Source organism: Bufo bufo, chromosome 3, assembly GCF_905171765.1.
Source record: "Bufo bufo chromosome 3, aBufBuf1.1, whole genome shotgun sequence".
Taxonomy (NCBI): domain Eukaryota; kingdom Metazoa; phylum Chordata; class Amphibia; order Anura; family Bufonidae; genus Bufo; species Bufo bufo.
In genome coordinates, this window is record NC_053391.1 from 624,475,296 (window position 1) to 624,489,648 (window position 14,353).

Sequence of the window (14,353 nt, forward strand, 5' to 3'; positions counted from 1 at the left end):
CTCAGTTTTAATTGCAACATGAGACAAATTAGAATGAAATGAAGGGGAGAAATTAAAGAAAAAATTGGTGGCACTTATTAAAAAATATATTCTTTTTAGAAATATTGACTAAACCCTTATGAAAAGGGACAGATCTGGTGATCACTGAATCTGTGGAAGAGTCTCAGTACCCCTGAGCTCTGTTGATTTTTAGATGCTCGATTTAATTGTAAGAACCCTCACTTCTCCTAATAGGAAGAAAAACAGAAGAATTGGCAAGTTCACCACCCAGACTTGGCACGGATACTGGCACATCTATTAATAAATTACAGGCTTAGAAATTCTGTGTAACAGCAATTAGGGCTTTAATTAAACAGTAAGCACGCCCGTGATACAACGGACAGCTCTTCGTACATGCAAGATGCCATTTGGGTTGCTTTCTCAACCACGCTAGATCACTGATAAGGCAATGTATGGAAAAAGCAAGCTTTCATCTCCAGAAAAGGCTGGCAGGATGGAAAGTTAACCTCATCACAGTGTTACCTAAATGTACTGACAGGAAATTCTAATGTTTCCAAACATCTGGAAATCTGCTTCAATGGAACTTCTCTTTTTTTTCCCCCCTTTTGAAAGATGCTATTCCTAGCGGTATATTGAAAGTTCAACACATCAATATGACCATTTTAGACAACTCCTTCCAAGTACAGTACAATGATGGCAATGATTTCAAGATGTGAGGATGTTCTGGAGGATACGTGTTTGTGAAATGAACACCTCAGACACGTTTTTCGGTAAATGTCTGCGATTATACGTCTCCCTTTGTGAAGTAGCACTCGGTGTAATCTTTAAAAGGCAGGAGAAGGCAACAGAACAGTGTCGACGACATGCTCTCCAGGATAACACCGCAAGTGATGACATTAATGGGCAGCCATCTTCCAGACCTACTTTGGTGACTATTCTGGGAGAACATGTCAGGGTTAAAGAAGGTGAAACTTCAGGTTCTGTCTCAGCATGGAATTGCTTAGTAGAGATCCCCGATGGGTGGCAGCTAATTGATAATAATGAATGAAGATCTCCCTTCTAGAAGACGTATAAGGACAGACAAATAAGGAAAACGAGGGAAATTTAAGATGAAGTTTAAGGTAGAAAAACGGGTGCAGCTTAGAGAAGATATAAAATGTGCCAAATTCAATGAATTTATGAAGTCAATGGAAGAGGCAGCATAAAGAAGAGGGGTACACCACGTGTGCCATTTCATTAATGTAGCCATTGCGTGTCCCCATACAGTGGAGGTGATTGCTGCATGTAAATGCAGCTCTCCCCCCCCAACTGACGAGCAGGCTATTATCGGGAACTAACAGTCCCTTCCCAATAATTGCCTGCTTGTCGGCATGTTTAAATGCATCTCTAGGCTGGGTGAGGATACATCAGTTATGTCTGGCCAGTTGCTTTTTGTTAAGCTGAACAGAGAGGATATATGTATGTGTGCACAGGTCCGGTGTCAATAGACTGATAGCGCTGGACAGAAAATCGGAGCATGCAGCAAGCACTATTTGACATCTGGCATTGCAACTGATGTACCAAATGAACATGAACGATTTCATAGAAATCGAATCAGTCATAGCTTCAGTTTCCCGCAAACGTCTGGATAGCCAGACATATGTGAAGGAACCTGTACTCATTTTTTAAATAGTTTTCGTCAGGAATTGCATATGGCATTCCAGATTATTCTATATTACACTGCTGTTTCTAAGCAGTCCTACATTATTGATCCTTGAAGAAATATTCCTAATTTAGTAGACATTCTTCAGCCAATGTGCACGTATGCTACGTATTATCTAAGGGAAGGCTCAGCAATAATGTGACCAACAAGACAATTTTAGCAGTTTCATACCCTGATAAAGATTTGAACAGGGAAAAAAGAATAAATGGGAGGAAAGAGCCATTCATAGAAATAATAGCAACGGGTTAAAATTTAACTGGTCTGGTTGACGAATGGGTGCCATCATTCTCCTTGTCAAAAGGGTGACAGAGCTGATTGGATGGAGACACAAACTGGCAAGTGGAATGGTAACACCCAGTTGTCAATTTAAGGAATAACAGAGGCATAGCACAAGACAGTTCTAATGAAGGATGAATCAGAGATGTAATTTAATGGGGATTAGAAGTATTTACTAAAACAGACATACATCAGGTAACAATCAGGTAAACTTACTCAAAGGGGTATTCCATTACCAAAAAAATGAATATATATATATATATATATATAATATAAAAAGCAGAGTCTATGTGTGTGTGTGTGTGTATGTCCGCTAAAGGAATCCGTACCATCACATTTACAATCACGAAATTTGGCACACAGGTACATTAGGTGTACGGGAAGGTTTTAGAGCAAGTCTCCGCTCTCTAGGACGTAGCGTTCCCGAGATATAAAAAAAAAAAATGCATTAGCTAATAGAAGCTTGGTCACATGACCCTTATCAGCCAATAGAAGCTCGCAGGTCCTCCAATCTCCACATGCGCAGTTTTACTCCAGGTTTCCATAACAACCCAGCCTTTTATATTCACTGCTGTAGGAGAGCTTTAAAGGAAATATGTCACCAGGATAATCGCTATTGCAGTAAAGCCATGGCCTAATAGCACTTAGTGCCTTATTTCAGGATGTGCCTTTGTTCCAGCAATAGATGTTTTTATCCTCTGAAAATCCAGTTTATTTGGTATGCAAATAAGCCAGTAAGGTGCCCAGAAAGGCATCACATTTGCAGGAAGGAGCCCAGACACGCCCCCTGCAACAATGTGTCCACCCTCAAAATACTTAAAACCCAGCCCCCAGGTCCCGCTAAGCCACGTTCCTGATCTGGTTAGGGCACGCCCCCTACCACTCCTGAGTCGACGGGGATTGAAAAAAATGAAGGTAAAATTAAACTTCTGTCAGCTGCAGGGGTGGGAGGGAGGGTGACTTTCTCCCTGCAGCTCACATTCAGACAGCACAGTGCTGCTGTCTTAGAGTGAGCTGTTCAAAAGGACACGCCCCCGATTCGGTTAGTCCACGCCTCCTCCCACTCCTAAGCCGACAGATTGAAAAAATGAAGTTAAAAATCAACTTCTAGGTCCTGCTAAGCCACGTCCAGATCTGGTTAGGCTACGCCCACTCCCACTCCTGAGCCGACGGGGATTGAAAAAATGAAGGCAAAAATCAACTTCTGTCAGATGCAGGGGAGGGAGGGAGGGAGGGTGACTCTCCCTGCAGCTCACACTCAGACAAAACAGTGATGCTGTATTACAGTGTGCTGTTCAAAAGGACACGCCCCTGATCCGGTTAGGCCACGGCCCCTCCCACTCCTCAGTTGACAGATTGAAAAAATGAAGTTACAAATCAACTTTTGGTCCCGCTAAGCCACGCCCCGATCTGGTTAGGCCACGCCCCCTCTACTCCTCAGCTGACAGGGATTGAAAAAATGAAGGTAAAAATTAACTTCTGTCAGCTGCAGGGGTGGGAGGGAGGGTGACTTTCTCCCTGCAGCTCACACTCAGACAGTACAGTGCTGCTGTCTTAGAGTGAGCTGTTCAAAAGAACACGCCCCCGATCCAGTAAAGGACACTGTTAAGGGGGCGGGCCCCTGTGGAGGTCACTGTCAAGGGGGAGGTATGCTCTGAAAGTCACTGTTAAAGGGGAAGGCTGCTGTAAAGGTCAAAGTTAAGGGGGTGGGCTGCTGTGGAGGTCCAATTTCAAGGGAGGGGGCACTGTGGGGGGAGGGGTCAGTGTTAAGGGGTGGGGGCCTGTGGAGGTCACTGTTTTGGGAGCAGAGTGCTGTAGAGGTCACTGTTATAGTGGATAGTGTTGATATCTTTTAACGACACACAAACAATATATACACACACGAGATCCCCCGACACAACGAGATCCCTGATGTGCTTCGATCAATGCTGAACGCACGTGCCTCCATCTCAGTGAGCAGGACGGAGAAATTAGAAAAATAGCAAACAGCAGGTGGCGCTATACTTACACATGTCATTGAATAACTCAGTAGCTATAATACATTTTTAATTACATGCAATTACAAAAGTATTCAGATCCAGGTGCTGGGTTGAAAATTGCAGAAAATGTTTTGTGGGACAACTATTTTAAGGAGGTATCTATATTTTTACAGAGATAGTTGTTATATTGTACAGTATATCCTTAGATTGACTAAATAAAGGTCACAGCTTGGTGAAAATTTGTCTTGCGAAGCCGTAGCATGTACTGTATATTAAACAGCATTATAAACTCCAGTGACTAGTATTTAATGTCACAGAAAAAATATGTTGTTTTATCTTGTATTCCACGTTATTAAATAAAGATGAAAGAACACTAATGCTAAAGAAATAAAAATAATAAAAAATAATAAATAAAATGCTGAACGCTGCTCAGCTAATTACTGGCTGGAGTAATGACCCACATCAACCAGTGAATGACTAAAAGGGCATATTAGACTGCCAGATTTTCTGCCCGATAATTGCTAACGTGCGTTCCTATGAACACTCATTAACGATCATCTGGCCCGATGAAAGATCTGGATTTGCCAGCGGCAGATCGCTCTGTCTAATTAAGTTTTTCTGCCGGCACATCACTGTCCTGCATGAGGATGAACTATGGCATAGTGATTACTCCTCCCCATTTTGCGGAGGACATCACTGCATGTAATAGCAGTGGTGTCCGCCGGGAGGGAACGCTTCCCTCTTGACAATCGCTAGCAGCATTGGGGTGTCCATTCACAACCATTGTCGTCTGTGTTGGAACATCAGCAGGACCCAGGCACCGTTAGAACAGCAGTGGTAGGGAATCGGCAAGGTGAATATAAGCTTGTTTGTTGGCCATGGACAGAAATGCTTGTTGAGATTTCTAGCATTACATTAGGTTATGTGAAAGAAGGCGGTCTGCAAAGCTATTAAGCAGAAGTCAATATGTAATATATACCCCTGTTAATGTAACAAGATGTGAAGTGTTGGATAAACAGGGACACGGTGTTGCATGAGAAGAAGTATAAAACCAAACAAGACTAGTTTCAAGTTAAGGTAACATTTCCATCCTTCCCCTCCGCAGTGAAATACTATCTGTCCCTGGGGTTGAGCTGCAGTCATCTCCTGCAGAGTGCGAGTTAAGAACTAACCGAATGAGGCCAGATGAAGACAACTTCGAAAAACTACTGCTCCAGCAAGATGACAGCAATAGATAAAAGGGTCTGCTTCACCGCTACTTCAGCTGTGGTTCTGCAGACAATTAGTCTTAATACATACAGAAATATTAATCTCAGGCTCTGTATAGTATATTCTTAGATGTAAAATCAGGCACACATCGAGTGACTTGAACTTGTTCCCTGAGCTTGGCTCTTGAGTATCTCTTAAGGTTGCAATATTTGTTAATATGTGCTAATCTATGTATACGGCAATCTTCCTTGAATGGACTGCTACTCTAGAAGGCCATTTCAGGAGCAATTTTGGATGGTTTCTTCATAGAGGTTTTATTGTATAATTTTCAGATCGTGTACGTACAAAAGTCCATCTGACAGCTGATGTTCTTCCATAACTTGGCCTACCATAAGACCACAAGTGCCGACATGCATGTATCACATGTAGACTTCAATGGTGCTTTACTAGACATTCCTTTGCCTCTGGTTTCATACAGAGGTTTACAAAGCTGCAGGGACTCCTTGTAACACCCTATGGTGCTCAGCGCTATGTCATTTATCGGACTGTGGGATGCTTCTAGAGAAGAATATTTCCCTACATATGGCAACAAACAAAGCTCAGAGACACAAGGACTCTGCACTACAGCCTCTTGCATATGGTACAGCGCTGTCAAATGCATGAGATCTTCAGCTGATCAATAAAGAGCACTGGTCAGCTTTGTTGGTTTTAGTAAATACTTACTTACTTACTTACTTTCGCATGACCTAACAAATCTAGAACATCTACAATTCTGTGTTGTGAGGTTCCTCCGTTAAAATTTTTTTTTTTTCAAAGGGGTGTGTGTTGGGCACTGGCAGCACTGACCGGGTAGAGTCAGAGTGTGAAGACAAATGTTATACTACGAAAAATACTATTATTTCCTAAAACAGACTTGTCAGGAGAAATGACAGGCCTTCTTGAAGGTAATAGGATACTGCTTAAAAACTGTAGAATGGAAAAAAATGTTTTATATTAGTGTGCGTACAACCATGCATTGTTTTTATTTGCTTTATTGCTTTATTCACAGTAGTTTTTGCTGCCATTTGAGCTATTGAGGCAGACTGTGAATCCGCTATGAGGGTACAACTCTTTTGGTCCCATTGCCTTTACTCCTCGTCTGCAGGATTTGCAACTGCATTGAGCATAGCTGAAAGGGAGCTCTAAGGTTTAGCAGTATACAGGAGAAACTCGAAAAATTTGAATATCGTGCAAAAGTTTATTTATTTCAGTAATGCAACTTAGAAGGAATTGCATTAATGCAGCTTAAAAATAGAATATTGTGAAAAGGTTCAATATTCTAGGCTCAAAGTGTCACACTCTAGTCAGCTAATTAATCCATATCCCCTGAGCAAAGGGTACTTTAAAATTGTGACTTTGGGGTTTCATAAGCTGTAAGCCATAATCATCCAAATTATAACAAATAAAGGCTTGAAATATCTCGCTTTGCATGTAATGAGTCTATCTCATATGTTAGTTTCACCTTTTAAGTTGCATTTCTGAAATAAATAAACTTTGCACGATATTCTAATTTTTCGAGTTTCACCTGTATAAACCTAGGTTGCAGCAGACTCATTTTCCTTTAATGGTCCACCATTACATCTTCCACGGCACAAGTATGTAGAAGATGTACACTATTTAACATTCTTATTGCAACACCAAGAACGTAAGTCGTGGAATGATGGATATAACAGGATCGCTAGACATGTTGATATGCAATTGATAAAAAATGGAAATAAAATATTCAAAACTTCTTGATTTATTCAGTATGGAGTATTAGCGTCATGTGCAGCAATACACATGCATACATGCCTTGGTATACTATCAATGAGGTTATTAATGGTTGTCTGAGTAATGCTCTGCCACACTGAATGCACTCGGGCATGCAAATCATCAAGATCCGCTGCTGGCAGCTCCCTTTGCAGTTGCAGAACAATTATGTCCCAAATGTGCACGTTGGATAGGCCTCAGGGCATGGTAGCACCTTTAGGCCATGCAGGCTACTCGCAGTAGGAAGGGCAGCACGTGGCCTGGCATTGTCCTATTAAATAAGAGCCCCTTGGAGAAATGGCCGTTTCACTGGTTCCATGGCCAAATCTGTGTAATGCTGAACTGTTAGTGTACCTAAAATGTAGACTAAAGGAGCTTGGCTACTGTACATTATGCCACCCCACACCATAATCCTGTAAGTAGGAGCAGTGTGATGTTCCCTTGTGAAGGTCTTTTCGTGGCATTTCCCACATGGTCTCCAGACCAATTTCTGGCTATCATTGTTTTGGAGACAAAAGCGGGACTTATCCCTGAAGTGGACAGACCTCCACTGCCATCTTGCTGTGCACCCTGATAGCCTTTGAGAGGGGTGATGTGAAGTCAGTGAAACACCTGCAGACGGACATCTGGCTCATAACCCAAAGTTGTGAAAACGCCTTCTGATGCTTTGTGTAGACAATGTTTGCCGCCCTAGGCATGGGATGCGACATTCAATTTAAATTGCAATACAGAATGGATCACTACGTGCCATTCTTCTCATTAGACGATCTGTCCATGCAGAGGTTGGCCTCTGTGCACCTCTTGCTGTTATTCCAGTTTGTCTTTGGTCTCCCAACCAGTGGGACATGAAACGTTCAACAGTGCTGAAATCCTGGCCTAGGCACATAACAATCTGCTGGAACGATAAACCAAGGTCTCCCAGTTCACGGATTCTATTGCTTTCAGTTTGAGACAAGTGGAGATAACGGTCACGTCGATGAACAAGAGGCATCACACAATCATCCCACATGACTTGTTCCAATTTTTGAGTATTCATGTGGATAAAAAATTTTTTTAGTCTGGCTTTAATGCTCCTCCCACATGCTACAGATTGGAGCTAGGTGCTTGAAAATTTGATCATTTGCAGATCTTAGCAACACCTGCTACTTCCTGGATTTGCATAACCTTATGGCTTGTCCTTCCATGTTGAGGAGTATATCTTCAATCACTTTTTTTGATGCATGGTCTAGAAGAGTCAAACCTCAATGATGGCTAAAGGTATATTTTATCTGATGTTGGCAGATTACAATCAATAACTAGTTTAAGCCAAAAAGAGATAGATCTGGGAGCAGTAATGTGAAACATAGTACATATTACCCAAGATACAAAGAGTGGCAATGAGCAGATTGGTTTTGCAGCTACTCAATTAGAACCTACTTTATTACATCAATACGGGGCCGTGTAGTTACTACAATGAAGGGTCTGCATTTATCATTGTGAAAGTGGACATAGGCCTAGGACCTGCAGCTCACAGCGAAAAGACATCAAGGACACACAGAAGGAAAAAAAAAAGTGGATCAATATTAACAAGCTTTTCATTTCATGCTTGCCCAGTTAGGGGAGGGCTGACAATATACTCTGATTATGGGAGTTACCTTTGCGTAACACAAGAAAGCTTATTAGGAAAAGCACGGGAAATGGAGTGTTCTCCACACTGACAGCACTGCTAATAGGACTGTGCTGCTTTTTAGAGATGCACTAAGCTCTTCCACAACCCTACCTGACAGGAGATATTTTCTATAAACAGACAGTGGTTTTCACCTTCTCGTGTATTAATATTACATGAAATGCAGTATGTAAAATCTGACACCTCTACACCCAGTAAGTTACTCTCTCTTCAGATGGGATTCTATAATTATAAAGGAGAAATCAAAATCACCTCAAAGTAATTCCAGTGGTGTATTGTGTGTAAGTGGCACGTGAGAGACATTTTTTTCCTTCTGAAGGACTGCTAATCTGCATATACTGTATTTTTCTCAGGGAGAAAGACTCGGCTGGATCTCCATTAGGATAAGAAGTGTATTCCAAGAGTTGGACCAGTAGTATAACCATAGAAGAAGGTTATATTGCAGCTATAGAGTCAACAAAGTGTGTAGACCCTACAAGAAACCATTAGGAACTGGATACTCTGGAGAAATGCTGTATGACACCAGGCACCATAGGTGTACCTTCCTTTTATGTACCCCTTATGAACATCTTGGAAGGTTATGCATAAATATTGTCGTTTGGGCAACACTTAAAGTGGACCTTTCACCACTCCTGACATGCCTGTTTTAATAATTTCATGCATTCCCCGTGTAATAACTATTCTGGAGCATCTATTCTTCTGTCTGTATGTTGTGCTATTCCTTTATTATTCCTGCTAGAAGTTATGAATTGCTGTTAGCCTTCAGTAAGGGTACAGAGGGGCGTTACCAGTTGGGGGTGTGTACCTGCACAGTCTCACTCTATCCAATCAGTGCTGCCGTTTTCAGACTGTGCAGGTACACCCCCCTAACTGGTTACCTCCCCTCTGTACCCTTACTGAAGGCTAACAGCAATTCATAACTTCTAGCAGGAATAATAAAGGAATAGCACAACATAGAGCCATAAGAATAGAGGCTCCTGAATTATTATTACATGGGGAAAGCATGAAGCTATTAAAACAGACATGTCAGGAGCGGTGAAAGGTCCTCTTTGAAGGGGTTGTCCGAAGATTTAAACTTCTCCCTTATCCACAGACAGTGACTGCCTAACGTAAGCCATACTGTTCAGTGCTGTCAGTCCTAGGCAACATGCATTCACATATAGGACTCGAGCTACACATGCAATTTATTCTGATATAATTGCACCATTATATGTGAAGATATTTCACCCATGACTCCTAATCTGCGTTACGCTGCACACCTGTGAAGACATTTGTAGAGGACACCCTTATAAAAACGACTGCATTGAGTTTAAAGGGGTTGTCCCCTTTGTTTATGAGTACCTGAAAAAATTAGCTGATCACAGTGTTCGGCTTGTTTTAGACTAGCAGATGTCTTGCAGATAACTATTATAGATCGAAGATGTTGCGACTCGTTAGCGGCCAAAAATGATCTTATTACATAGAGCGATGTTTGTTCGTACTTTCGTACGTATTTGTTAATTGTTCGCTACAAAGTAGCACGCCTCTATGTGATCTGTAAGCGAGTAGACGACTCCATATGATACGACTGGATCTGTGACCGAGGATCGATAATTTTTCTTAGCAGGATGAAAGATCACGATTGATCTCCGTGCTCGTTGTTTAATCACTCATACTTATTACATCTTGCGAGGCTTGTTCAATTTCATTCGCATAAGGACATTCAGTTTGATATCCTATCCGTCTTATATAGGCATTAGGCCGCTTTCACACAGTCAGTGTTTGGACAGTCATTTAAATCGGTGATTGTGAGCAAAAACCAGGAGTGGAGCCTCCAGATAAGGTCTAATGGAAGATTTCAAACTGTTCTGTGTTTTGAGCCTCTCCTGGTTTTGGTTCACAATCACTGATGGAACACTGACCGTGGCCTAACCCACAGCTAGACTACCAGCAACCAACTGTGGTGTATGGGACAACCCACAGGCATGTGTTTATTTCTCCTGTGGGGGTGCTGCAGGAAAAATGAAATATTATCTGTAATGTACGGATGTGCATGGGCAGAGGCACAGAAATGTGCAGTGCGCATGTGCTTTTTAATGCCACCTCTCGCTGTCCTCTGCTGGTGAGCCATGGTATTAACCGGCGCATGCTCACTGCACATGTGTGTGCCTCTGCCTATAGTGGGCAGAGCACTGCGCATGCCTGGGCCCAGCAGTAAAGTGTGCAGGCAAGAACTGAAGAGGATGACGCAAGATCATTACAGGGCAGGCGTGCAGATCACCGAGGGGCCTGGGCACTTGCAGCCAAAACGCCACCCCTGGGCACTTGCATGTCCTTATTTGCATAACTTTATAAACTCGTTGTTTCAGCCTTACTAGATGGGACAAAAACAACAAAGGTACTGTTATAATCGTGTGTATGCAAGAACGCTATATAAGCAGTCCAAAACTTGGTGACAGACTCCCTGTAAAAAGGTCAGTCCTATCCTAAACTTTTTCTGGCAGTGACCATGCGTACCGCACTATGTGACTGATTATATTATAATGTTGCAGGTGTAGCTGTACCAATACTGTGGCAAACATCATACAATGCACAATGTACTTCAAGTGCATCAGGGTAAAAATAGCTGGAAGACTTCACGGGTAAATCACAGGACACCATGCTTGGCTGGACACATTGCTGATGCGCTGTGCACCTTCGACCGTATCAGCGCGGCGTTAGGAGTGCACCATCAATAATGATTTAGATTTGCTCTTGTTGTAAAGAAAAGGTTTTCTTCTTGAAGGTCACAAAGGCGCTCTCCGCTAAACCTGTCGGCTGTGGTCCCTGCAGTTCTTTCTACCACCAGGCAAAAAAAATAACTGATTCTCTGCCACCTTTGTCCAATGTTTGTGCCAGACCAACGCACCTTCAGGCTTACTTCAACTGATGCCTATAACAAGCCGTGCACTGGGTTCATGTATTAATATTTGAATGCCTATACTTTGGTGACAAAGTGACATCCCAGAATCCGGCACATGGGTTGAGAAGAAAAATCTAACGGTTAAAAAAATAAATTCCCAATTCTGCTGACAAAAAGGGCGATGGGAAAGCTTGTGTTTTAGAGGCACAATATTCTTATACTAATTATCCATTATCTTCTATTCCATATTGCCGTCTGTTCGGACAGCCCATTTCTCAGATGAAAGACAGGCCCTGGAAACACTCTAGTACATCCATCATAATTCTTTTTGAACAGATTAGCATCTGTCAGGAGCTCAAAGAAAAAGCAGAACGTATACTACTGTAGTCATCAGCATCTTGTGCAAGGAAGGAAGAAAAAAATTCCAGCACTTGAAGAAAAGGGTTACTAAAAGCAATCTCTTTACTGTAAATCCATAAAAAGCAGCATGATGTAATAAATAATAAAATATAATAAATAATTAAAACAAAGGCTGCACATTTCGAACCTGCGTGCATCGGTTTTAAGTCGGTGCTATGATTAAGAACTGGTGCACATAGGTTTGAAATGTTGCGCTTTTTTTTTTTTTTCAATCGAGAGACTGTGTCATGTTGCTTTTTATGGATTCACAATAATGAGATCGGTTTAAGGAATCTTTTTCTTCAAGTGTTGGAGTTTTTGTCTTGCTTCATTTCGCAAGTTCTGAGAAAGGAGATGACGTTTCTCCATGTACTTCCAGAGTGAGAGGCAGCGGTGTGGCCAGAAACGTTAAGTGAGCTGACTATAAAAGTTTTTTTCCCTTCACATAATCATCATAGTCATTTTCAGACAAATTCTGCTGAGTGAGAAAAAACGATTTGCTTAAAGGGCTTGTTCACTTTGTCATCAGGGCCCTCTTTCTGTAACAGGGGTCGGCAACCTTCGGCACTCCAGCTGCTGTGAAACTACAATTCCCAGCATACACAGGTACTCGGCTGTTCTTATAACTCCAATGGAAGTGAAAGGAGGATTCTGGGAGTTGTAGTTTCAGAACAGCTGGAGGGCCGGAGGTTGCTGATCCCAGGACTATAAAGATGATCACAAAGAGTACAGCTGATGGCAGCTGGAATTCAGTTTCCCTTTGAAATCAATAGGCTACCATGCAATGCACAGACATGTTTGGTCCTCCAGAACTAGAGATCTCTTTGTAGCTGATCTGGCAAATGGACTAGGGTCCTCAATAGAGGACCTCCCTCTACTAACTCAGAACTGCCTGATAGGGGATTTGTAAATGGGACTTTAAGACCAGACGGCTGGCATATCTGATAAGCACTTGCTTGGACTATGAAAAGGTGGCTTAATAATTTAGATTTATTACCTTTAAGTGCCATCGAGTTGGTTTAGACAAACAACCGTCTGTATTATAATTTAATACCGTCTTTTCTCATTGACATCATTTCTATCACCATATCTACACATCTTCCTATTCTCCAAGCAGAACTGTGTTTTTCTATGCACTGGATTTCCTCATTCTGTTCTTCAGGAATGTACATTCTTCCTCAAACTTAAATTTTCCAACTGGGATACAGTCATATACCTGGCTAAGTGGTAAAAAAACCCAGCAAAAGTAAAGCGGGGGCTTCACGTGCATGGTCCTTAGATCAGTTGTGTGGTCTACTATGCCTGCAGCAGGATAATTAAATGGTTATGTATGTACATCATACAGGAGCTGGACAAGGCAGATAATCAAATTTAAGAACCATATGGAACTTTTAATGAGCGTTCATTCATGAGTTCACTGACGAAGAAAAAAAAGAGCAACTACTCTGGCAAGCATTGATTTTGGGGAACACTGGTTCCTGTCAGTTGCCCGGTACAGAGTTCCAGACCTATTAAAATGTAATTAGGGAGCTGTCTGTGTGACAAAACACAAGCATTTATCCCGCATTCTTGACTGACTTCAGCAAAAGTGAAGGTTTTCCATGTAACTACTTGTAAGATATGGCTAATGTTCTGTATGATACATATCACACTAATGATTCATGTTTCATGTATATCATAGATGTAAAACCCTTTAATTCAAGCCCTAAAACTTAAAAACTTCCACCGTTCAAGCATCTGAGATCATCCAAACATCATGACTTTTTTCGAATAGCGGTCCCAAAGGAAGGAACTTTCTACCTGGACTTGGAAACACCTCCAAGGTATGGCCCCGTGTGGTGGACCTGCCGGATTTTTTCAACATTGCAAAGGATGAAATCTATGGCAGAAATCCAAATAAATTGACACGCTGCAAATTTAACACACGCACTGAAGGGAAAGTTATGTGTCGATTCTGTCGTGAACATTTTCTCCAGTGCGATTTTAAATTTCTGTAAAGGAGTTTTCCTATTATTATTATTTTTGACTGATCAGTGGGGGTCTGACGACCGGGACCCCCACTTATCAGCTGTTTGAGAAGGCAGAGTTGCTAGCAGTAGCACCGCGCTCTTCTCTCAGCTTTTCCTAGGCCAGTGACGATATGTTCATCTGTCATGTGGCCTAGGAGCAGCAACAAAAAGTGTCCAACCCTTCATGGTCATCATCCACTATACATCTGCTATACATCCCTGCTAATATTAACAAGGCCTGGCGACAATTAATGGGGTTCTTAGAGACCAAGAACCCCTTTTCATATGGCCAGGCAGGGTGCAGGGGTAAGAAAACACTCACCTGCCACCGGTGCTCCGGTTCCAACACCGAGCTCCCTTCTCCTCCACTTCTGGTCCCCCACTCTACTGGAAGTGTGACGCACCGTCTACATGCATTTCACCGCTGCCGGACAAACAACGGCC

At 42.1% G+C, this 14,353-nt stretch overlaps 1 protein-coding gene across 10 annotated transcripts in view; it reads right to left on the reverse strand.

Annotated features, from left to right (window-relative positions):
- Nucleotides 1-14,353, reverse strand: part of NBEA (neurobeachin) — a 630,876-nt gene that overhangs the window by 171,376 nt on the left and 445,147 nt on the right. The gene's annotated exons all lie outside the window — the stretch shown is intronic.